We start from the raw sequence: 23,806 nt of genomic DNA, 5'->3' as shown, positions 1-23,806 counted from the left end.
CTTAGCGTCACATAGCTGTTGCATTTCCTCTCTAACCCCGACTGGTCAGGGTAGACTGTTGCCTACCCTAAATCTGGTGCAGTAGCAGTTTTTTTCCTTTCAGCGGAAGTTTGTCCTCCTCACTGTGTGCTGTTCATGGGAGAATCGGTGGCCTTGACCTTGCTATAAAGTTGCATGAGATTATTAACAGTACCAGTAGGGCTGCACGATTAATCGTTAGAAAATCGCGATCTCGATTCATACTTATGTGCGATCTCATTTCCAAATGACAACGATTTAAAAAAAAAAAAAAAAAAAAAAAGAGACGATTGTACCGCATTTTGATCCGGGACGTAATCTGCATGAAAACAAGCGCTCACTCTTCCTGCTCAACAAATGACAAGGGCGGAGCCTTATACCACGTGATACAGAAGCTGGCGTGCTAAAATTAGCAGGGAAAAAACAACGGAGAGCACGTCAGGGATGACGAGAAAGTGACAGGAGAAAATCCGTCCCGGTCAACCACCCAAACATCAATAACGGGAACCTTATACAGCGCTTCCCTATACCCGTCGAACTCCCGCAGGCACAAAGAAATTACGGAGGCTATCACTTATCACCTGACCAAAGATATGGCTCCCATCAACACTGTGCAAAACGAGGGATTTAGGAAAATGATCAACACCCTAGACAAACGCTACACAGTGCCGTCCCGCAACTATTTTTCTATTGTTGCACTACCTGCTCTATACACGCAGCTGTCGAGCAACGGTGGAGACGGAATTTCAAGCAGTACAACATTTTGCGGCAACACAAAACGTGAGACATTTGTTGTTTTTATGTTTATTTATTGTTTTTATGTTCAGTCTCAACTGTTACAAAGTTGATGTGCAGTTAAAAAGTGCAATAAATATTTATATTGGAAAAGAAAATCGTGAGAGAATCGTGATCTCAATTCTAAGCAAAAAAAATCGTGATTCTCATTTTATGCAAAATCGTACAGCCCTAGTACCAGGACAACAATGACTGAGTGATTCAAAAAAGACATGAAAGATAAGGTGGTGTTATTAAATTATGTTTGCCAATAAGAGAGATTCTGATTAAGATCAGATCAGTATTTAATTCAGAAATCCAGTTTATTCTTTTAACTGTGTGGTGCATAGGATAATGGTAGCTGCCGAACTCCAACGTTAGCATTATTGTTTTATTATTAGCCATACCAGGTAGCCATTAGGAAGAGCAAATGAAGTAATGAGACCATAAAGACACCTAATGTGGCTATCTGATAAGGGTGCCCTCAGCTGCTCAGTGGGGTTGTCATAGTGAACAGATGCATCATTTGGTTTTGAAAAGATTTTATGATCGATGTGCTTCCTGACACAGTTTCCCATTTATCTGTTCTTGGCACTGGCACTAGGAATACACTAGTTTGTGAGTGGTCAGTGAATGGTTTTGGTGGCATGGACACTGGGCTACTGGCCCATGGATATGTATATGACAAACTTGAATACTTTGCTCAATATTATACCACAAAGCAACCTTTAAAGAGTCACTGTGCATTATTGAAATGAAAGAAAAAATTGTATGTAACACTAATTAACTTTTTCACCCCAATTATAATTCATCCCAACATTAAAACTAAAACACGCTGTGTGTGAAACACCATCAAGGTTTTAAATCCTGTCGTATACTTCTTTTCCATTTTTCGATGGCGTTCATCCATCTTTTCCTTTTCCACTAACTGGCATCTTCATTTCTTATCAAATTACATTCTTTTTACATGGCTGACTTCAACAAGAGAAAAAATGCTGTCAGACACTGACAGCATTATTTGTTTAGCAGAGTATTCTGCATTCCTTCTGAATAGGAAAGGTTAGGGTCACAGTGTGAACCACATTGACATGCAAGAATGACATCCCGAGGACTGCTCCATAGCTGATCACAGGATGTTCATTTACTCACAGATTGTTGAGTCATTTTCAGACGTGTACTGCAGGCCTGAATTCTTCTAGGACTTTTCTTTGCAGTGCAGTCATATTGAAATTTAACCTGCCAGTTTCCTAATATAGTTCATTGCAAGAGTTGCTTGCATTTGCTGCATTTACCACTAATGAGTCAGCTTCATGTGTGCCGCTGGCTCTTTCAGTTCACAAAACAAGAATTAGGTACAACCTGGATAGGTCGCCAATCCATCACAAGGCCAACACAGAAAAAGGTTTGAAACGATCATGCTTTTTTTCACCGTTTGAGGGAATAATGTATATGAAAAGAGGATGAAAGAGGATACATTTTCACATCAGGATGATAATCATCTACATGTTTCAAAATCCATAATATGCTATGTCATGGGCCAGCTGAAAGCTTTGCTGTGTCCCTGACAGTCCTGTGTATGAAACACTGAAAGCCTGTAGAATGACTCGCTCTATCCAGGCACCTACTTGCCTAAACTACAAGGAGAATTTCCACTAGAGTGGTATGAACACACCTGAAGTGAAACATTTCCTTCTGTGTGCAAAATATGAGAAACTGTGGAAAACACTCATTTCTTATTCCCCAAATTGAAGTGAGTTTGCATGTTCATATGGCTTAAGAAAAATCATGAAGTGAATAGCAGCAAAGGGGTCTTCATGCAAGGCCAAATGTGCATGATTGATTTTCCTTCCCCAGTTAGGTTTTTAAATCATAAATGTTTCTTATTTACATTTGTTTCAATTTCACTGAATTTCAAAACATGATGAAAAGATATATCTCAGAACTTACATTTACATTGTCATTTAAAGTGATGAATCAGTCAAAGAAACACCTCTTTATTGAGGCTGTGCAACAATCCTCCACCACTGACAGCAGTTGTTTTTGCAGACCCTACTCCCCGCTTTAACTTTCCTTAGGCATTATATGTCAGGACCACAGCCCAGGCTTAAAATAGAACCCTCAACAACATGAAAAGCCTTATCCCGAACCACTAATCTTTTTGTCTGCCTTCCTCCAGGGAAATCGGAATTAAAAGAGAGGGTGCGAGCAATCTACAAAGCAAATTAATAAGTGAAAATAAAGTGTAAAGCAACGAGGGCCTCAGCAGGGCACTGTGTTTTTCCTTACATTGTGGAAACATTAATTGTCAGCTGACAAGCCCCAACACACACTCTCATTGAGCAGGTACGTTAGAAACTATAAGCTAAACTTTCCAAGCCTAGTCTCAGGAAAGAGAGATAGAGATTAGTTTTCCATCTTTACACCAATCAGAAAAGCAGCAGTGTCCAAACCATGTGACTGTGTACATTGCTTTCACACTTTACAGGGCCAGCATGCTTAGGAGGAGGAAAATGCTGTACTCACTTGGCACTCACTGCAAACTGTGCAGTTTTCACTCAAATACAGCCAGAGGCCAAGAGGAGGGTGGAGACTTAAACCAACCAATCCAAGCTGAGACTGCTAGTAAAAAATAAATAAATAAATAAAATAAAACAGCAATTCAAACATTTAAAATGGGTATATGAAGCTGTTGGATGAATATTTGAACACTTTATACCACAGGAGTGCACACAGTCTGACTCTGGTGTGACCAAACAGCTATTCATTTTCTGCTCCATATATTATTTATTATTCCCATCACTGCACGTCTAAGCGGCTGTCCAAATACAACAGGATGCACTAAGTTATTTTTGTCCTAGAAAAAAAAAGAAAAGAAAAAGAAAAATTTTCAGATCTATTCCCAAAAACTACAAGCTGCAACAACTACATGTGGGATGGCAAATGGCAAACTCTGGAAACCGACGAGCACAAGGATGCAACAGATCTGCATTTGGTGTGTAAGCATGAGGAAGGACGACAAGAGAAGATAGATAAAGACACGTTCCTGTGTCCCACGCGATGGCCGACAGGTTCAGTGACTCAGCTCCGAATCACCAAGTGCCCCTGCTCTTCCTGTTCCTTTAATCGAAAACCTCACTGCACTTTTTCACAGATTGACACTGTACACTGCACACACTGTATATCTTTGACAACCACAATGTACATAAACCTTCAAAACAGCTTTGAGTTTATTTACTGTCTGTCAACTAATTATTTCATCCCTACTGGTGGATATCCAGGGTTTCACCACACACACTTTTATGGCAGCCCAAACATTTTGAAGGACCTTTGTTTATTTTTGTTTTTCATCCCTCGACCCATCAGTTTGCTGTTGGACATTGGCCACATTGTCATATTACAAGTTCAGATGCTACTAAACTTTTACTAAACTGCTAAAAGCTAAAGGTCATTGCAATAGCTCCTCTTTCTCACCTAGCTGGCTACGTCCCAGCTGTAAAGGGCTGACACCACACAATTTCAGAGCCAATGACCTACAGGCAGGCTGGTCAGGTTGATGCCTATGCCAGTCTGCTGTCTTGAGTCTCTTGAACCATTTCACTCTGGACATGTGCTAGGGCTGAGCGATATGACACAAAATTCATATCTTGATATTTTTTAGCTGGATGGCGATATAAGATATATATCTCGATATTTTTTTAAAGCCTTTAAGTAAGAACAAAAAGAGAGTTCTTAGTCAAAGCTGTGTCCCAGATGTCACACAGGCACTTTTATTAACATACAGCATAGATGTACATGAAAAAAACTACTCAAAAATAAATTATGAGCATTTATTACGGAGAAAACGTTGAATATATTACGTTGAAGCACAGTACGTATTACTACGCGAGGCTTCTTGGTAGCCGTAATGCTCTGACAATCCATCAAGCGGTGCAGCTCCGTAGCTTACCAAAGTCGCACTAAAACATTTGACAGATTGCTGTGTACCACATAAAATCGGTTCGCGGTCATCAAGCACAACCAGAATTCATACAAAAGGCGTGCTGTCAACTTTTGAGAGAATTAAAGGATTTTAGGCTGTGCAGCCCTTCTGGGCTGCATGGCGTTAGCGTGGTTAGCTCGATAACACGTTGACGCCGTCCAGCCCCACACACGGGGCGATGCGCTGTAAATCGGACACGGCAAATCTCCGTTAACATCTTGTCGCTGCCTGCAGGTGAAGCGAGGGGGGAGAAGGGGGAGTTGTGTTCAGTGAAGGAGAGAGGCAAGGCTGAGTAACGTTGAGTAAAGACAAAAGTGGACGAAAGAGAGGCAAACTTGTGGCTCCACAAATATAATTATAACGTAACATGGACTATATCGATATAAAGGATATTGTCACATCTTTTATCTCTTATAAAAATATATCGATATTTAAAAAACAACCAAAACAAAAAACAAAAACAACTCGATATATCGCCCAGCCCTAACATGTGCTGTGGTTAAGATGACCACTTTGACACACGCAGGAGGTGGAAAATTAGTGCCACTATTCTTCATTTTACTACACCCACAGAACAGAACAGAAACTACCATCAACAAAACTTCAACACTTAAAGTGTTAAGAAATAAATTTTCAGTTTGAAAGAAGACATTTTGCAATCATCAACATTTCAAATTAAGATTTTTCCCCCCAAAATGGTTTTTATAAGTTTTAAATTTCATGTTTTTAATCACAGGAGTGACGCAAACATGAACGTGAGGGAAACTAAGCATGTACTGCTTGACTGTTGGTACCTTAGGTTAACTCTGCAGGAAGTTTTGGCAGGTAGTTGTCAATCACTAGGAGGACTAACCCTGCTTCCATGCATTTGTTCATTTACAGCTGTCAAGTGGTCACTGTGTTCTGCCTCCCAAATGCAGCTGAGGCCAGAATGAAGAACGTTTCAAAGAAAACAGAGGCTCAACAACTCCAAATCTACTGGTCAAGTAAAAAAATAATACATCTGCATGTGCATGGGCAGTGAAGAGTTACAAATCAAAATATTTATCAAGTTTATTTTAGTTGTTTACTTGTACAGTTGCATGCAAATGGTTAGGTACAAAAGACTTAAATGAGTGAAATGATTCTCAAAAGGTAAAAAAATAACAGCTGGAGAAAATTTCAAAGCTTTAGAAATTCTTCGTGCTCTCTTGCATCACCGACAAAATGCACCAGCTAGAATCATCCATTCATTTCTGAATATTATACTGAAATTAAATTTGAAAAAAAAAAATGTTCAATTGGTTTTTTTAAACATAAAAATTCAGAATTTCAGTTTCTAATCACTTTTTCATATTGATAAAACTTTTGACCCTGACTTGGCTCCATATATTAAGGAGCAGCTGAAGGTTTTGTAATGCCCCTGACAGTCCCCTGCAGACTTGTGGACAATTAAACTGCATATGTTGCTTTTCTAGTACCGTATTTTTTGTACCATAAGGCGCATTAGGCAAAACAAAACAGTCTGATAAGTCAAACTTTACTCAACTCATTCTTCTTGCTTCCTCCACTTCCGTACCATTGATTCATTAATGTTGAATTCTCTCTTTATCGAGTGGAAAAAAGTTAGCGTTCATCCTCCAGCTTCACTGTGTTTATGTTATGCTAACATAGCTGTGTCGCTAGCGATCACTTAGAACATTCATTATATACCAGCTAGTCTAATTTCAGTAACCCTTCAAAAGTCACTGTCGTTTCATTTTCTGTCTTCATTTATGTTGGAAGTGATAGCAGAGCTTTCATTTTTTCAGAAATCTCTCAGTCAGAACATGGTACAAGATTCAGCACACAGTGGGGAGGACTAGTGGAGTTTGGACCCGGATTACTCTGTGAGGCTTCTGACTACGGTAGCTGTAATGCTCCGACAATCCATCAAGTGGTGCGGCTTACCAAAGTTGCATTAAAACATTTTTTGACAGATTTTTGCAAGCCTTATAGTCCGAAAAATACGGTATGTCAATACACTTGAAGGTAAGATTTTCTTTTTGGTGGGAAAGAAAAAAAAAAAAGTTGTTCCTGGATAACAAAATATACAAGACAGAAAAAACAGCAGATAAACAAAGGAACTTGGTGTGCTGAATGGAGCCTGTCCACAACAACAAGTCATACAGTGACTCATGGACATGTGGCAGAAGTAACCTGCTGGCTGCTCTAAAAACAACTGAACACCAGCTTAGTTGTTAAGTGGAAGAGAACATTGCACAAGCAGACTATGAATTACATTCATCAGCTACAAGAAATTTAAAGCTAGTTTACATTTACTAAGATGTTCACCTTTCTTCCTTTCACAACTGACGGTTTCTGTCCTCTTACAGAAAGACAGTAAAAAACTAAGGAAAATCCAAGTGATGTGAAAACCAATCTGATGAGAGGTTGGAAGTAGATGAACTCTGTTGGGGGGGTGGACCAAAAAAAAGAAAAAGGTTCAGAAACAGTTGGTTCTGATAAATTTTCTGCCAGAAGTTTCAAAGACCACTTGGTTTTACTGTCCAGCTGCATGGCAGCAGATTCCTCCACTACATGTTTCTCAATGATTGATTATTTGGCAGCTTGAGGGCCAAGGCAGCAACTTCAGCCTCATTAGTGGCTGCTTAGACTTGGGAATTTATTGGACCGTGCTTACCTTTGCATCCTACAAATCAAATCAGGGTGTGACAAAAGCTGAAGCTTTAGTGTTATAGCCAAAAAATAAATAAATAAATATATCTCATATTCTGACATCATAAATAAATACAATATTTTGATAGCAAAGGTTTTTCAGATTGAGAGTAGAAAGGTGTAATGTCTTGATTGGTGAGACATTTTCAACAGACGACATTTGACAATCATGAGTAAGATCGTCAGTCTGGACTGAACAGTCTGACTCTGACTAATACCTGGTATATAGAGTGGTATCTTAACCATTCCTTGAGATAACAAAGTAACACACACAATAAAAGACATAAATACCAGACATAACTTCTATGTCAATCTCATTCCAGAGCCCCTCCTTCAACAGCCCCCCGACACACACGCCTTTTTCCTCAGTAGTGCAACAATACAGACACGCTAACAGAGCAAGCCATCTCCTGCAGAGATCCCACCCAATATTTCCTGCAAAACAAAAATCTTTAGGTGCAGAAATGGTCCAGGTTATTTATGCTACTTATCTTTAAAGTTACTTCTGATCACTTTTTGACCTTTTTGATGTGAAGACATCCAGTACAAACTAGAGACGAATGAGAGATGAAGTTTTGTATCTATTTACATTATTGAGGAATCTGTAACAAGTGATCTGTGTCTGTGTGTGTGTGTGTATGTATGCTCTGAATGTGCAATTGTAATCTTACTTATCCAAGTACATTTACAGCTATCTACTCTTCACTGTTCAAGAAACTGAGTGCCCTGCTTAAAGGCACATCCACTGAGGAGGAGGAAGCATTTCCCATCCATCTCTGGGATTCAAATCTTTGACCTTCTGGCTCACTGCAGTCAGAGCTTGGGTGGCAGTGGCATCTCTCACCACTCGCTGCAAGGCAAGTGTACACAATAAGACTTCTACGAGACTCCTAGCACTCAGACGTTTGGTGATGACATGGCAAGTATGCAGCAGCCAAATCTTCACCCTTTATCACCTTACGAAATGCACTTACTGTATGTCATCATGCTCTCAGAAGTACACAGACAGAGGGATATTAGCAGTACTTCTGTCTTTGGTCAGCTCAATCTATCGTTTCAACCCACCTCTGAGGGTGTTACCAGGTGGGAAAAACATTGTGAAGCCTTTTAACCACACTTAACAGGGTTTAAGTATAGATTTAGGTTGTGAGGCTAAAGCAACAAATTTAGGCTCTTTCCAGAATAGGTGCCTCTCAGATTTCCTTTGAAGAAAGTGGAATCACAAATCAAACAGTTATTTTTGTGATTTGTTGAACAAATCCAAGCTTTTAAAATTTGGTTCAAAAAGAAGTAGACATCAATGCATCCCTGCATGACTGTATTGCTAGAGCTCTGTCTGCTTGGCTAATGAAAAAACCCTCCACCGGAAATACTTCCTGCAGCTGTTAGGAGTATCATTCCCCCACCTTGAGGCCAACCAAAAGACAAATAGCAGCCAAGTCATGTGACTCCTCTGCTGCTGAGATGCCATTGAGTTTTATTCTACCCTTCTAAAAAAAATTCAAGTCATACTTGTCTCCTACAGAGAGCGAGCCCTTTTCACCCACATCATTGTAATGCACTTGCAATACAAGCCATTAGTTGTCATTATAACCCTACAAATCACTATAACCACAAACTAAGCTTTCAGCCATAACTGGTCAGTTTATCTGGTCCACATTAAAGATTTCTCACTACTTGTGTCTAAGTATTCTAAGCCATTATTATTAATATAAAATCACTAGTTTAACTTTTTAACTTTATATTTTTAAGGGATTAAAAAAAAATTCTTTTAGCTCAAACCTTAAACAACTAATAATATCTTGTACTTTGCAGCTGGCCAATCTGTTGTAGAAATCCAAATTTGTTCTACACATACTATTAATGTAAGGGTAAGAGGTAGGGGTGGAATACATCCATGGACAACAGCTACACATGTGTTAAAAACAAAAAAAACAAACCCAAAATGGATGATGTTGCTAAGGAACTATTAGATAGACCCTCATAATTGCACCTTAAAATAAATTATTATGCACATTCCTCTTCTGTAATTGCCAGAAAATTCAAGTCATACTTGTCTCCTTGTCTCTTTCTCCCATCTTTCTTTTATATACTTTGTTGAATAATTGCTGAGATCACGAAGACTTTTGTATATTTGTGAGATTACACCTTTCTTAATTTCTGACTTATAAGCATTTACAAAGAGTTGAATAAATGGCCTTGCTGTAGTGGGTATTTGGTTTTTAATGTTTCAAGTATAGAAGTTTCTTAACTGTAAGTATCTATAGTGGTCTTGGTTTTCTAAAATAAACGTTTGCTTTAAAGTGTGGAAACTCATAATTTCATCTTCCTTTACAATACTACATATCAATGCAATTCCTTTATCTATCCAGTTTTTAAAACTAGGGTCTATTTGATTTGATGTACATTCCGAATCATATGCACACCATTTTAATATTTTTATATCCTTCTCCAGCTTATTTTCTTTTACCACCATTTTCCAAACCCCTAGTGTGGTCTTTACCCAAGGATTTCTTATTTTGGAAATTTAGTCCTGGAGATGTTTAGAACTGCCTGTATATGCATATTGGTTTTGTTTTGCATTCAATTTCCTTCAATGTTGCTACATACGAGGGATCGCACCAGTGCAACATTGCTGAATTATAGTATTATTTTTTTTAAAAACATGGTAGGTCCCAGCCGCCATTCTCTTTGGGCAGTTGTAATGTTTTGTATTTCTACAATTCTTGAATAGACCATCTGCAAGTTTAATATAGCTTAAACTAGCCCCAACCACTGCACCAGTAACTAGAACTGAGAGGAAACTGCTCACAGGCCTCCATCACCTAACTAATACACGAGACACTGTGGTCTGAGAAGCAGCTGACATTGGTCACGCACTTTCTTAACTGATACCTGGTGGGTGGAGTTATGACAGTATTTCATAAGTGCTTCTCATGTTATATGATAAACACTAGTAAGTAAAACACACAGGTGCCTCTAGGTTGCATCCCTGGCAGCTTGCTATCTAACAAGATATAACACGCAATTTGGAATATTTGGAAAGTCTAAAGTGCTTTTTTTAACCTCCTAATTGAAGCTAGGTTAAACATGGCCCAGACCTGTCTCTGCACTGAACACAGCCAGAGGACTCCTGGAAAGAGGGCAAACACTCATCCTGTGTTTAAAAGCTAGGTCCTCATAATGGCAGATCAGGAAAAAAAATAGAGGATGGGTAAACCTGTTTTATATCCCTTCATTTATGTTTACAGCTTAATGTAAATAAAATGCAGTCAAAGTTCATTTGTGAAGCCGTGACACCATGTCACGGCTTCACAAATGGGTAGCTGGGGTGAGGACAATCATTGTGTTAGCACAGATAAGTGTGTTTTGTTTTGTTGAGCCATTTCTCTTAATCTTTGTGAGAAAGTCATTCCTTATAAAATTATTCCCAGAGTAATGTTAGACTCCAAGAACACTACTGGGAGCAGATCATAACAAAGCTGTCTATCATCATAACAATGTAAAGGTAAACACCCTGTTAGCTATTTGAAGAAGTAGAGTATTAGCTGAAGTATTGAACTTTTGCTTTAAAGAACTCAAGGCTGAAAGCTCAGAATTTCTCAACAGCCCCTTCACCATAAAAGTATGTTTTTAAAAACAGCAAAAGGCTCTTAAGATAGAAGCAATTTAATCAACACTGAAGGCTTATTGAAAAGGTATCCCTTAAGCTCATCATCTGTGAGGGTTTTTTTTTTTTTAAACATGCTTTGCATTTTCCTCTGTTGAGCAGAAAATGCAAATAACAAGATTGATTTGGAACAAAAAAAAATTAACAAGGTATATGGCGTGAAAAGTGAGATCTTGAAGCCAGATATCCCTTATAATCAATAAGCCTATAAATTCTCCAGATATATTGTTTACTGCAGTAAATGTGCACAAATTGTGATAAGAGTTACATCTACCACCAACTTAAGGATACTGTGAAATGCATTCATCAGTGTGCAGTACTTCATGGTTTCCTGGATACATGCCTCTCTTTTCACACACATCCAGTTTTCCTGGCCTGCAGAGGACAGGAGGGACAACACAGCATCGGTTCTGCAAAGACTGGCACCAACAGGTGTGCCTAGGGGGGTGCCAGCATCAGCCTGGCCTGGTCCACTGCACGGACATCAGCCAAACCACACACATACGCACACCAGAACCCAAGGCAGTGCATTTCTCTAAGGAATACCACAGCACAGCGGCTTTGTTGTGACATCTCTAACCAGGCGCTGAGGCAGGCCAGTAGGTTTGGGAGACAAAAGGGCAAGAGATGAGAGAGAGAGAAGAAAAGGTTATGGGGGTAGGTATGAGAATGATGAGGTGGCTGGACTCCATGATCTAGAGATATCCCAACACAGTCTCTACTTGTGTGCTATACATTGAAAGGAAATTTCCTGTGATCAGTAAGCAAGCACAGGAAAAAATTTCAAACAAAGGGAGACCCTGTGCCACTAGGAGAAAGAGCAAAGGTCCCAGGGAACAATCTTATCTGTTTGCAGTGGTGTTGTGTAATCACCGGGGGATGGGTTCTGTACGTGTTATGGGAACTAAGACTTTCTACCCCCAACCATCTCAGGTAGCTTTATCTTAAGTTCAGAAAGATGCAAAGCATCCGCAAAGCCAGAGTCTAATTTAATAGACCACTACTAGCTGAAGAATTTCAGAGAGACCCACACAAGCATTTGCCCTTGGCAAAGCTACACTGAACCACAACAAACAAAGACTTTCAGCTGGGTGGACTCGGTTGTCCACCACGCCCTGACAATATGTTTTCAGAGTGAGACAGTGGGGGAGTATAAGAGCCCGGGGCCCCTGCTATTACTGATAGGACAACCAGATCAAAGCCCTTTCCCATAGTTAGTGAGCACAAAAAACCTGAGAGATGAAAGACCATCAGCAGATTGTGGGAGAAATGATGAAGGACAGGGCAATCCCTGCATGGCACTTCCAAACAGCTTTCTGCATTGCCTCTGCAAGTCAAAGTTGGCGGGAGTAAGAGGGAACGCAGGGCCAGATCCTGTCCACAGGATAAGCATAGTGATATGACAGTCCCAACCTCCAATATCATCCATGCAGAATACAAGCTGGGAGGTCCGTTTACAATCTTCTTATTCAGAGTACACCAATTTAGTGGAGACAGAACTAAAATAGATTGAAAGAAACATGAAAGTCTAGTAAAAGTTGCACCTCTAAATCAAATCAGTGTCATTCCCTTTATAGTGAATTTATGTAAACCTATTTTTCCGCCATTGCTAATTTTACTTACGTGTGCAGAAACTGCTCATCTGTGGAAACTGAAGCAACCTCAGGAAATGTAATGCTTGACTTGAATACAGCTTTAAAAAGGGAGTTTACAATATTCAGTGTTTCTTGACTTGTGAAGGTCAACACTGGAAATTTGACAGCTTATTCTTAAATGAACACAAAACTTAAGCAATCATCTATGACCATGTTCAAAGAAACATTTGAACTTTGCTCAAAATTTGTGTAATTTTTTAATTCTGGTTTCATTATAAATTTCTTTCTGTTATATAAAATAATAGGAATGTTATTTGAAGAAAAGAACAATTAGCAGCAAAATACTGTCAGCAAATTTTAGAATCACAGAGTCAGACTTTTCCCAAAGAAACTGAATTTGCCAAAAGCCCTTCATATATTGTAGCCAGACACCAAAGAAAGGAAGAAGGAAAAAAAGAAAACATTTCGCTTCAGGATGTCAGGTAAGGTCAGGACATGCGTGTAGTATTTAGTTATTTGCTACTGTCTAATAAATAAAAAATTTAAAAAAAAACAAGGGCACTAATATAGTCCATTGGTTGAGCAGATGACCCATATGCCAAAAGGTTACTGCAGAGTCCCACATTTGAGTCTTGGGCCATTCACAAAACTGATAATTGCATCTACATCAATGCACAGTTTTAATGCATTCCTTGAAATGCTTGCTCATAGGCAGTGGTCTGATTGTTGGGGTTTTCTCACTATTACTTAACGGTCTATAGCTTACAAACCACCTCGAGGCGACTGTGCTTGTGATTTATATAAATAAAATTACATTTAACTAAAACTGAATCCTATGCTCCTCTGACAAAACCTGAATGTATGTGAAAATGCAAAGCGAGGAGTTTCAGAAAGAAATGTAAAAGGGAGAGGAAGTGTTTGTGTCAAGCACACATATCCTGCAGCGGAGGCTACAGTCTGCATGACTGTGAGGAGCACAGAGGCCAAAGATAACCACTGAACCATCTTCCTGTATGCTGTCACACAGAGGTTACGTAAAAAAAGAGCAGCACATGCAGCAGTCCTGTGAAAGTACAGTAACATATAACACCTGAGATTTGTGATGAAAGTGACTGCAGAAAAACAAAATGACAAGGATATCTGTAATTCATACTTAATATTTAGCTTGTTTGTGAAAGTTGAACAGCACCAGATTGCACTGAAAAGGGGGTCTAAGAAAAGGCACAGGCGGCCAATTTGAAATCTGAGAGATGTCTGTGGTTGAAAATTCAAAACAGCCATTAGCTGATGTGGAAGAATGTGATACTGCTAGCAGTATAAGCCTCTAGTTATAAACTATGAAGGAATTAACACTAACTTTGTAAAGAATATACATGAAAAGAAAGCAGAAGGACCAAACACACTTTTATAGACCAAAAGGACATCAAATACTGAATATTGAGTAAATATTGTCAAACTGAATCCTAGAATTTGTTGGTTCTTGCATCTGGTTCTATGTGAAAGTAAAACAACCAAAAGCACAACTCCAACAACAGGAAGTAAACAAGTTTTCTGTATGCTCAAGTGAGTGCATTCTATTGTCATGCTGTTGTAACAAGGCATTTTGTTGTCATTCAGAAGAAAGACAGACCTAATCCTTACTGGTCTGCTGCTTCTATTGACCAATAAATCACAAAAGAGAAGCGAAGCTGGAAATTAACGCTTCAAGCGCAACACTGATCCCACTAACAATGCAAAAGTGTCTCAAGAGCTGCACTGCTGTCTTTCCAAACATGCCTGTTTAACACACCAGCAGCTCTGGTTCCAATTAGTTTAAATGCTGCATCCAAAGGGAGCCGGCCGGGGAGCTCCACAATATTCCTTTAATTGATGGTTGTGCTACTATCCTATTTCATAGCAGACTTTCTGCAGAGGAGACTTGAAAAGCACTTCATTAGCATGAAAGCTCCTCTTTAATTATTCCATCGTACTCAACTCTGATTTACAAGTGCTATTACACGGGATGTCTATTTTGAGTTAATTTATTTAGCTGAACAATTCCCTGGCCTGTAAACTCTGCTAATACTGGAGTTGATGTGCTCTCGTCTCCAAGAGCTAATGAACGCAGACAATAGCAATTTTAGTCAATAATTCTTCACACCATTGACATGGGAAAGTTTCTGCATTTGTTGACTTGTTTTTATTTCTTTCATCACTGGGGAGTTATTACTAACAAAATGAACAGCAGTAACTTCACAACCATCCAAATGTAATTAACAAAGTATGTTATTGGTTGGCTGGAGATCAAAACATCTATCCATCTTACACATAATATGTAAATCAACACTATATTCTTCTTTTTTCAATGCACACTTGGAATTCGTGAACCACATAATGAAGCAAATGAATTGCAAATTTCTGCAATAAAGGGACAAATCCTTCGACACCAGTCAAACAATAAATAATTTAAAGTTTGAAGGCTTAATGTGTAAGCTAGGCGTGCCCTGATGAAGGCAGAAACTCCTGTTCTACTTTGTGTGACTTTACTTTTTCTGGACATTTTATTTTGGATCTGAACTAGCCAATTAAAATACCAAGGTCACACAACAACACAGATCATCTAATCAAGGCTGTTATAAACAAACAACTTTCATGTTTTGCAAGGTGTGCACACACCAGTATACAGCTTTAGTTTCTGTCCCAGGGGGTGTTGCTTTCTTTTTTGGGGGTATGCTTGCTCTCACCTACTTTAGGTACCCCACTAAATGTGGAGCTAAACACTTGTTTTTGTATGTTTGCAAGAGTTTTAAACTTGCAAACATTGATACAATTTTTAAAAAAAAAAAAAAAAAAAAAAAAAACAACCTCACACATACTTTTCCTGTTGACTTCGCCCTTTCACTGAAATACTTACTAAGAAGCTTTTATTCCACTTACACTAATATAACTTGTAGCCCTCATCCAGTAGTACCTACTCAACTAAACTGAGTACCACCTAATGTGCGTGGGGTCATAGCAACTTAGCCAAAAGTCCATAGACATCATTTTTGTATGACATAAATACAACAACAACGGAGGACATCGAGGCGATGGTACACCTGCTGCTTAGTGCATTTCTTTTTGTCAAAACTCTGTGACCACAGTATTGTTTTTGTGCAGCCATTTCCCTCATTGTCGGGGTTTCAAAAATTGCGCTTTTGATTTTCGTGAATGAGTCACTCTAATGACTCATCGAGTGATGCCAATGACTGGCCAATCGTTGGCATCGCTGGTTGGTGGTGTCACGTGTCCAACTTGCCTTAAATTGCTTGGAACCGCGGCCCGGTAAGTATTAAACAAGTGCATGCTACCAGACACTACTACCCAATGAAAAACCAAAAGAACCCTTGAGTCAGGGCGAGCCAAGCTGACTTCACCTGTCTTTTGCCAGCACTGCTCTACATACGCGTTTGAGGGTGGGAGAAGGGAAGTAGTGAAAATGTAAATTAAAGTATGCAGCAAAAAACTCAGTGAACTCAACTCAGTTGACTAGTGCAGACTAGTGCAAATAGTATGTAACATTTGTAAAATACAATTTAAGTCAATCCTAATATTGTCTTACGATAAAGAATGACTCCAAGTCTTAAGCTTAAAAGGTAATCAGTTATACTTTTTTTCCTTTTTTTTTAAATAACAGAAATTGGCTTAGTCTAAAAATATATAATTCTTGCATACGTTCACAATTACCTGTAACCACGTATGAGCCTATTAAAATGTGAATTTAGACAGAACTGATAGAGTACTGACCAGGATGATCAGGCCTGGGTTTGTTTATTTATTTCTAGATAGTTTTGCAGCATCAGAGTTACCCAAGTAGTTCTAGGTCTGTGTCAGTTAAGGGAAGTTAAGGCAGAGATCTTAGAGAAGTAGAAAGCAATAAGAGATGAAACCCAGGAACCCAAGTCAGAGGTAACACGATGGGGGAGGGGTAGCGTACATAGAGTCTCCAAGTTGCAGTTCACTCTTCTTATGTTGTCTGATGTGCACAACGACCAATGCCACTGAAGAGGCAAGCTACGACAACACCTTTAACAGCAGAGCATTTGAAAAGTGGGCCAACAAAGTGGAACTGAAAGTCAAGAGCCCAGAAATGCAAAAACCAACAGACCACAGCAGCACTGGGTAAAGCTGCCTCATGTAACTTTCACCTGAACTTAGAAGTACACACACACACACACACACATTACAGGTGACAAAGGCCCAGACATACCACCACCAATAAAGATTACTTTCACCTGAAATTCCCATCCTATTAATTTAAGTCAACAACACTTAGTCACTGAATGCATCATTAAGACAGGCCATAATTTCACTGTTTCCAGACATCTAACAGATGGAAATAAATTACAACAAACATTAGCACTAACAATATGGGAGAAACCAAAATGTACCCAGCAACTAAAATGGAAACTTCTCAGATCAAACGGAAAGACTCAAAGACTTCTTTAGTGATAATCCAGTTTCAGTTCCAGCACAACAGCAACATCACAGTTGTCGTTTATAAATCTGCATCCACATCTCTTTTACATATCAGACAATACCTGATCTCAGTGGCATTCCATTAGGACAAGCAAGGCAAGCAGTGCTTGTCTCATCAAATGCAAAAACATTTTTGGTGGGAGACTGATGGGAGATTTGCATGCTAGACACGCTGCCATTGTCACCGCTTTCACTGCTCAGAGATCAGTTAAAAGCTGTGTTTTGTGTGAAAACACGGCTACTATTAGCAAATAGACACACACAGATTACTGACAGGTAAGTTTTCTCATGTGTGCCAACATGTGTGATGTAGATCAAGTGCAGCATGAAGAGGTTATTATTATCTCTTTTAGTATATAAGCAAGGAAAGCTTTGATGATGAAGAAGGGGTTTCAAATCCAGTTTAATAAAACAGGCCAGTTGAACAGGTGCAGGCTCAGCCATCAGAGATTAGCATCTCTGAGAAATCATTACTAATTTTAACCAGCTGTTTGCCAATAAACCACTTTCATGTTTCTCTAATAATTTAATCCCTGTAGATATTGACAGTTAACCCTGTGACACAATTCACAAGCCTTTCAATTCAGCTGTGAGTTTTGTTATTATTTTAACATATTTATATTTGTGTTTCTGAGCGTATAAATTTTTCAGATATGTTAAGTCCACACAGGAAAGCCACCACAAACATATGATTTTCTGCATTACAGTAGTAATCTATATGACAATGATGAGATATGTCTTGTTAGTCAGTGGCAAAGATGTTTTGATCTTTGTCTGCCTTTCTGTAAGTCACAGCATGCCACTGCCTAATCGCTATGCAGCTTCAGTTCCTTATTGGCATTAGTGCTGCAACATCTATGCAGTTTGTCAATCATGTTGACCCATTGTCCCAACTGCAAAACAAGTATCTGGCTTAAAGATAAGTGAAGGGTTCACCAGAGTCCTTGCGGGTAAGGAATACATTTAACACGCCCTTGTTTTTCATCAGTTCTCTTCTCTACTAGATTATCTTTTATTAATTGTTTTAGTTTAGATAGCCAATTACAATGCTGATATTCTATTCTATTTTGTTGGTTTTGACTTTCAGAACATACAGATATTCAGCCAATATATCTGTGCATCTCTACCATAAACATAATGTAACTAATAACAATTCAGTGCCATTCAGATCTGAAACCTCCATCACGCCGAATACAGATTTGAAAATATTATTACCCAAGTGTAGAGTACGCTTACACAAAAGAACTACTTTTAATTTAGACTTAGAAGTAAGGCTAACTTAATCTACAAAATTGCTCAGGTTCAGCAAATAAAATTACTTTTCTCCAATCACATAGTGAGAAATGCGACAGAAACGCTTTAAAAAAAAAAAAATGCAGTAAGAGCTTTAACCTAACCTAATCGCTTTAATTACTTTGAGCATTTAGGTCTACAAATGCATAATTAAGTGTCTGATGATCAGAAAGGATGCTTGCAGCAGAAAATTGGCAAATTTCCACTGAATTCTACAGTTTTATGGCACTATCGGCCTTGTTTTCGGCTAATATTTTAGGTTTACAGCTACATCTAATGTACTTGTGCAGCATCAACATAAGCAAGTCAAACAGGTAGAAACTAAACCAAATGTCATTCATACACATTAATGGAAACAACTCCGGAGATTATGGGACACAGTATCTGGCATTAAAATATATTTAGTGGATAGAAACAATCTAAGCTCTGATATGTATGCATTTATTGTAGCTCTGTATTTGTTAGGTCAGTGAGGAGTTCTTTTTGCCTGAATGAAATGACAGTGCCAATAAAGCTTAATCATACACAGCTCCATGTCTCCACGGACCATTTGTAAAGCTGCTGCAAAATTCACACTGCAAAATGAAGAAGCTCGTAGCCTTTGGCAGTTAGACGTATAGAGGAGTGTGCAGTGTCAGCCTCAATGTGTGCAATTTAACCCTTGAACTGGAGACAACCATGAGCAGCATGTGTAATGGAGGCCTCACATTATAAAGCAGAGAAGTCAGGAGAACTGGACAGGGGGAGGGGGTTCTTCCTGACAACCACACACTGGAGAGGGGGAGGGTTAAAAAACATTGAGCCCTCTTCCTGAGTCTGCAGCATTTGGGCATAATGTGATGGGTCCTTCCTTTTCACCTAACTCCCATTTGGGCTTACAGTTTGTTTTTTTTCCACCAACACCTCTGAAGAAAGCACACCCTCCAAAATAACCTACGCGGACAAGTCACTGAGCAGGGTGCTCAAGCATTTGTAGCGTCTTAGATATAATCGCCCCTGACACTCAGAGAAAGGTAAACCAATATCATTTCCTGGGTTAAACTGACTCTGCACTCTTCATCTGAACAACAAGCAAGTTGTACGCAGTCCAAGAACACTAATATGCAGCAATTATCCTTCCCCTTGTGAAGCCAGTTGTAGGGTGGGGGGGCAGGGGCACAAGCTACACAACTATACCACCCCCACCCTTTGGTTTGCTCTGCAGTGATAACTTGTTGTACAAACTGCAAATGATAAATCAGCAAACAGGTTTTTCCAGGAACAAAGATTTTAGCATTGGCACAGGCCTCGCGACAACATACCACAAACTCTCAAGCTGGTTGTAGAAGCTCTCAAGTGTTAGTTCTTGCTTGTTTATTATGTACAGAAGCAATTAGAACAAGGGAGCCTGTTTCTTTTCACTTCTCTCAACTAGCATAAGGATAAAGCACTCCAACTACCTGTTAACATTTGCCTTAATGCTAACCAAATAAAGCGATCAGCAGCATGCCGTTCTATACAATTCCATAATCCTCCCCCAAATCCTCATTTAGCACTTATCGCTCAGGCTCGTGCATTCATTGCCGAGTCTCCAAAGAGTGGCAAATCAGCAAGGTCTCCTAGCAACATATTTGCCTAGCTAAAGGCACACATGGTTTCAGTTAGGGGTCTGCACCTATAAACAGTTGGCCGTGGCAGCTTATTGGTCAGGAAGTGCAATGCTGACTGCAAGTCAAGACAGGCAAAAGCTGATAGTGAATAATATACAGTCTTACAGGTTAGCGACAATAGCAAGGTTTTGATTGCAGGCCAAAAAAGAAGGGATTCTGAGTTCTGCAGTTTGAAAGCAGTAAATGAGTAGTATAGTGGGAATCACATAAAAAGCCACAGTCAGGTAGGCTGTGCTGTGACTGGGCTGTTTCTTTAAGAACAGAAGCAAAAAGGAGAGGGAGAAGAGAAAAAAAATCAGAAGTCAAGTCACAAGTCAATTCAGGATTTTAAAGCTGCCAATTTTAGGACAAAAACGACTAATTGGACACAGATTGATCACCTTCCAAAGTGGCTGCTGGAGCCAGCAGACTTTCCAGCCACAACCAACATTGTGCATCAACTGGTGTCTCGTCTTAATAGGAACACCAGGCTGAGTGAGGCTACATGGAGAAACACAGCCTGCCTGAACACACCCAAGGGGTTTTCGCTGGGCCACGACAAACTGATTGTTACACCTCTTTTTGTACAAGGTAGCAAACTTATCCAGCATCTTTAATCTAATACCTGTCACGGAATACTTCTATTTGGAATACTTTTACTAAGATTAAAAGCTGACAAAGAAAAGGAGCAGTTGCTGCAAGGCCACAGATTTTATTCTCACATGAAACTTTCACAATAAGTCAAATGTATCTCCCAGTCCATGCTGGCACCTTTAGTGTTTTCACGAGTATAAATAACACAACACAAGCCAGAACAGTCAACATCCCGACAGTTTAAATGATCTCAGGACAAACACTTCTCATCCCAACTATACCCAGAGCTGTCATTCTCGCTGGTAAAGGTTAGGACCCACTCCCTATCACAAGTGCCACAAATCTGTCGGACCCATACGGTTAAAAGGCGAGAAACAAGTAATCAAATAGGCGAAGTCACTGTCTTATTGCCTTAGTTATCAAACAACCAAAGACCACACTATTTGAACCTCGGAGGCTCTACTTGTTCATGATACATACAGTAGGGCTTCCACGCGTGTATGTATCACAACTTCAACTTGTGTGAAAGTTAGTCAGTAAGAAAGTTTTCGTGCTTCCATTGTGGTAGCGACAGTATAAACAGTTAATTGAGGTGTACGAGCTTCATTTTTAAGCTCGTAAGGGATCAAATATTCTGGGGAGGAGAAGAAGAGAAGCTTCAATTTTATGATTTAACGTTTCCATCCACGACTAATCGTGCGACGTTTCATCGGAGAGCTCAATGGAAAAAATAGCATGAGCTAACACACACTATAAAACATGTAGCGCCAGGCAGTGTAACTCTAAAATAAAGAGACCCTTAGTATCTACACGGAGCTATGAATATTAAACAGGACTTAGCGGTTAAGCTAACGAGTTGGTTTCAAAATGTAAAGTAGTAGTTACCCAACTCAGAGATTTGAACAGGCTCTAAACACTTCAAGTTAGCTAACTAAGTTAGCTGCTTACTGTAGACAAAAACTTTTTCCACATCTGAAAAGCTTTTTTTTCTCTCTCCATTTTCTTTCAAATAATGGACCGTATATAGAAGCACTTGCGGCATAATAAGCCGAGATGCCTTTTCCTTTTCACTGTAACGCTATTAAAACTGTGTTGTTCCGGCTGTTGCTAAATGGCGAAAGCCGTGTTAATTAAATGTAACTTACCCTCCAGTCTCCGCCGCCGCTCCCCGGGCCGCCTTCAACACCCAAGACCGCCGCTGGACCTCCGGAGGGCCGCGGAGCTGGGAGAAGAGAAGCTAAGAAGGATCCAGCTACTGCCAGGGAGACGAAGAGCCAACTTGCACCGAGGCCCCGGGCCTTCTGTGTCCTCGAAATAGCGTTAGGGGGAGGGATACCGAGCCTTAGTCCTCCGCCGTTTGACAGAGACTCGGGAATACCTTTTTGACAGCTCCTCTTCTTGTGCCCCCCCCTCCCCTCGACAGCCCTTCACTTTTCTCTTTTTCCTCACTTCCAGCAGATACGAATCAAAATACTGTCAAAGAATATGGCGGCTGCTTAAACTAGTTACTATCGCGAGAAGAAAAGTTGTTTTTCTTTTTTTCCCCCAGTTTCCCAAGTTGTGCCGAGGGAAGAGAAAGTTGTGATTGCAAAATAGGCTGAGCAGAAGAAGGTGCAAGCGACGGGAGAAGGATGTGTTGCTCCAATTCCCTTTAAAATTACGGGAATAAATTGCATTTTGGTCCAACCCATATGAAGTGAGACAGCGGCATTCTGATTGACGCTGATCTCCTCTCAGTTCCCAGAGAAAGCACAGATGAGATGAATAAATAAATGTGATAAGATGGCTTTACTAAAAACAATACAGAAAAAATAAAATCAAGTTATAATAGATTATTTTTGAGTTTTTAAACTAATTGTAATCAATGAGCTGCACTTTGTAGTACCCGAGTTAAGCTAATTTTATAAATACATTAATAACTATGACTAAGCGAGATTCTTTTCTGAAATGTAAGAGTACTTGTACACAATATTTACATTATGTTCTGACTTTTTGTTTGTTTGCACTACGGCCTCTACATCGAGCAGTTACAGAAATAACACTGCACAAGTGTTCTGTGTTTAGAAACATCGAGCACAAATTATTACTTAAAAAAGTATGCATACAACTATACTTCTCACTTTTTCGATTAAATCAATAAAATAAGTAGGCTTCAAAATATCGATATGTTTTAAATTCTTTACTGCTTGGAATCATTAGCATTTTTGTCTGAACTGAGCAGTTGCTGTCATATTTCAGCCTGCTAATACAACAAAATAAGATCAGAAGTTAGTGAGGTGGTCTCTGCTACAGCTACCCTTGAAAAACCTAGAAACTATCCTAATGGTCGTCAAACCACGTCTTTAATGGCATATCCTGAGATGTCGAAAGTCATCATTTATTATATTATTATATTATTATTATTATATTAAGAGTTAAAACTAAACTAGGCCATTACAAGCCCAACATCAAGTTTCATAGATGTATTCCATTTGTTTGTTTGGTTTACAGGATCACAGACCAGCCTGAGTTTAACAAGAAAAACCACAAAGTAGGGCAGGGTGAGAACATCTTCCCCTTATCGCTCAGTGACACCTCACTCGATTTAGCAAAACAAAAAAAGTACTGGTGCCAGAAATGAACACTTCTGCTGCTTTTTAACACTCATCCACATCTGGAGTTAAAGATCTGGAACATCCCAATTTGGACTATAAACAGCAACAGATCCCGCGAGCACCCACTGTTAAAACAGTGTTAAAACATTTGTGGTGGTTCATTAATGCATTTTATTAATAAATGCCTGTATTTCCCAAGCAATAGCCCAGATAGGATGATAAAATGATAGCAAACATTATTCACAAAGATGGCTGCAGAAGTTTGTTTTTCAAAAGGTCTGTCCAGTACGCAATAGCAGAGCTACTATGTAAATTCTATTAGCTTTCCTTGCTTACATAAATGAGTTAATGTTACTTGGAAATGAAGAATGCATGTTTTTGTTTTTTTTTGTTTTTATTGTGTTTTATTGTAACTGTTTATTATATGAAGAATATAAGCAATCAAGGAATAACAAGTCAAACAATGT

At 39.2% G+C, this 23,806-nt stretch overlaps 1 protein-coding gene across 4 annotated transcripts in view; it reads right to left on the bottom strand.

Annotated features, from left to right (window-relative positions):
* tab2 (TGF-beta activated kinase 1 (MAP3K7) binding protein 2) overlaps positions 1-22,435 on the bottom strand; it is a 42,788-nt gene extending 20,353 nt beyond the window's left edge. For 2 of the 4 annotated variants that reach the window (XM_005931066.3, XM_014336416.2), the window contains exon 1: positions 21,891-22,434. The gene's annotated coding sequence lies outside the window, so the exon portion shown is untranslated. Of the gene's footprint in view, positions 1-21,890 lie in introns of all 4 variants that reach the window. The other 2 variants (XM_005931068.3, XM_005931065.3) reach the window with 2 other exon arrangements.
* Positions 22,436-23,806: the final 1,371 nt, after the last annotated feature.

The sequence above is a fragment of the Haplochromis burtoni genome, unplaced genomic scaffold, assembly GCF_018398535.1.
Source record: "Haplochromis burtoni strain Fernald_Lab_line unplaced genomic scaffold, NCSU_Asbu1 Contig_103, whole genome shotgun sequence".
Lineage (NCBI taxonomy): Eukaryota > Metazoa > Chordata > Actinopteri > Cichliformes > Cichlidae > Haplochromis > Haplochromis burtoni.
The sequence above is the reverse complement of the archived record's forward strand: the minus strand, read 5'-3'. Positions and strand labels throughout refer to the sequence as shown.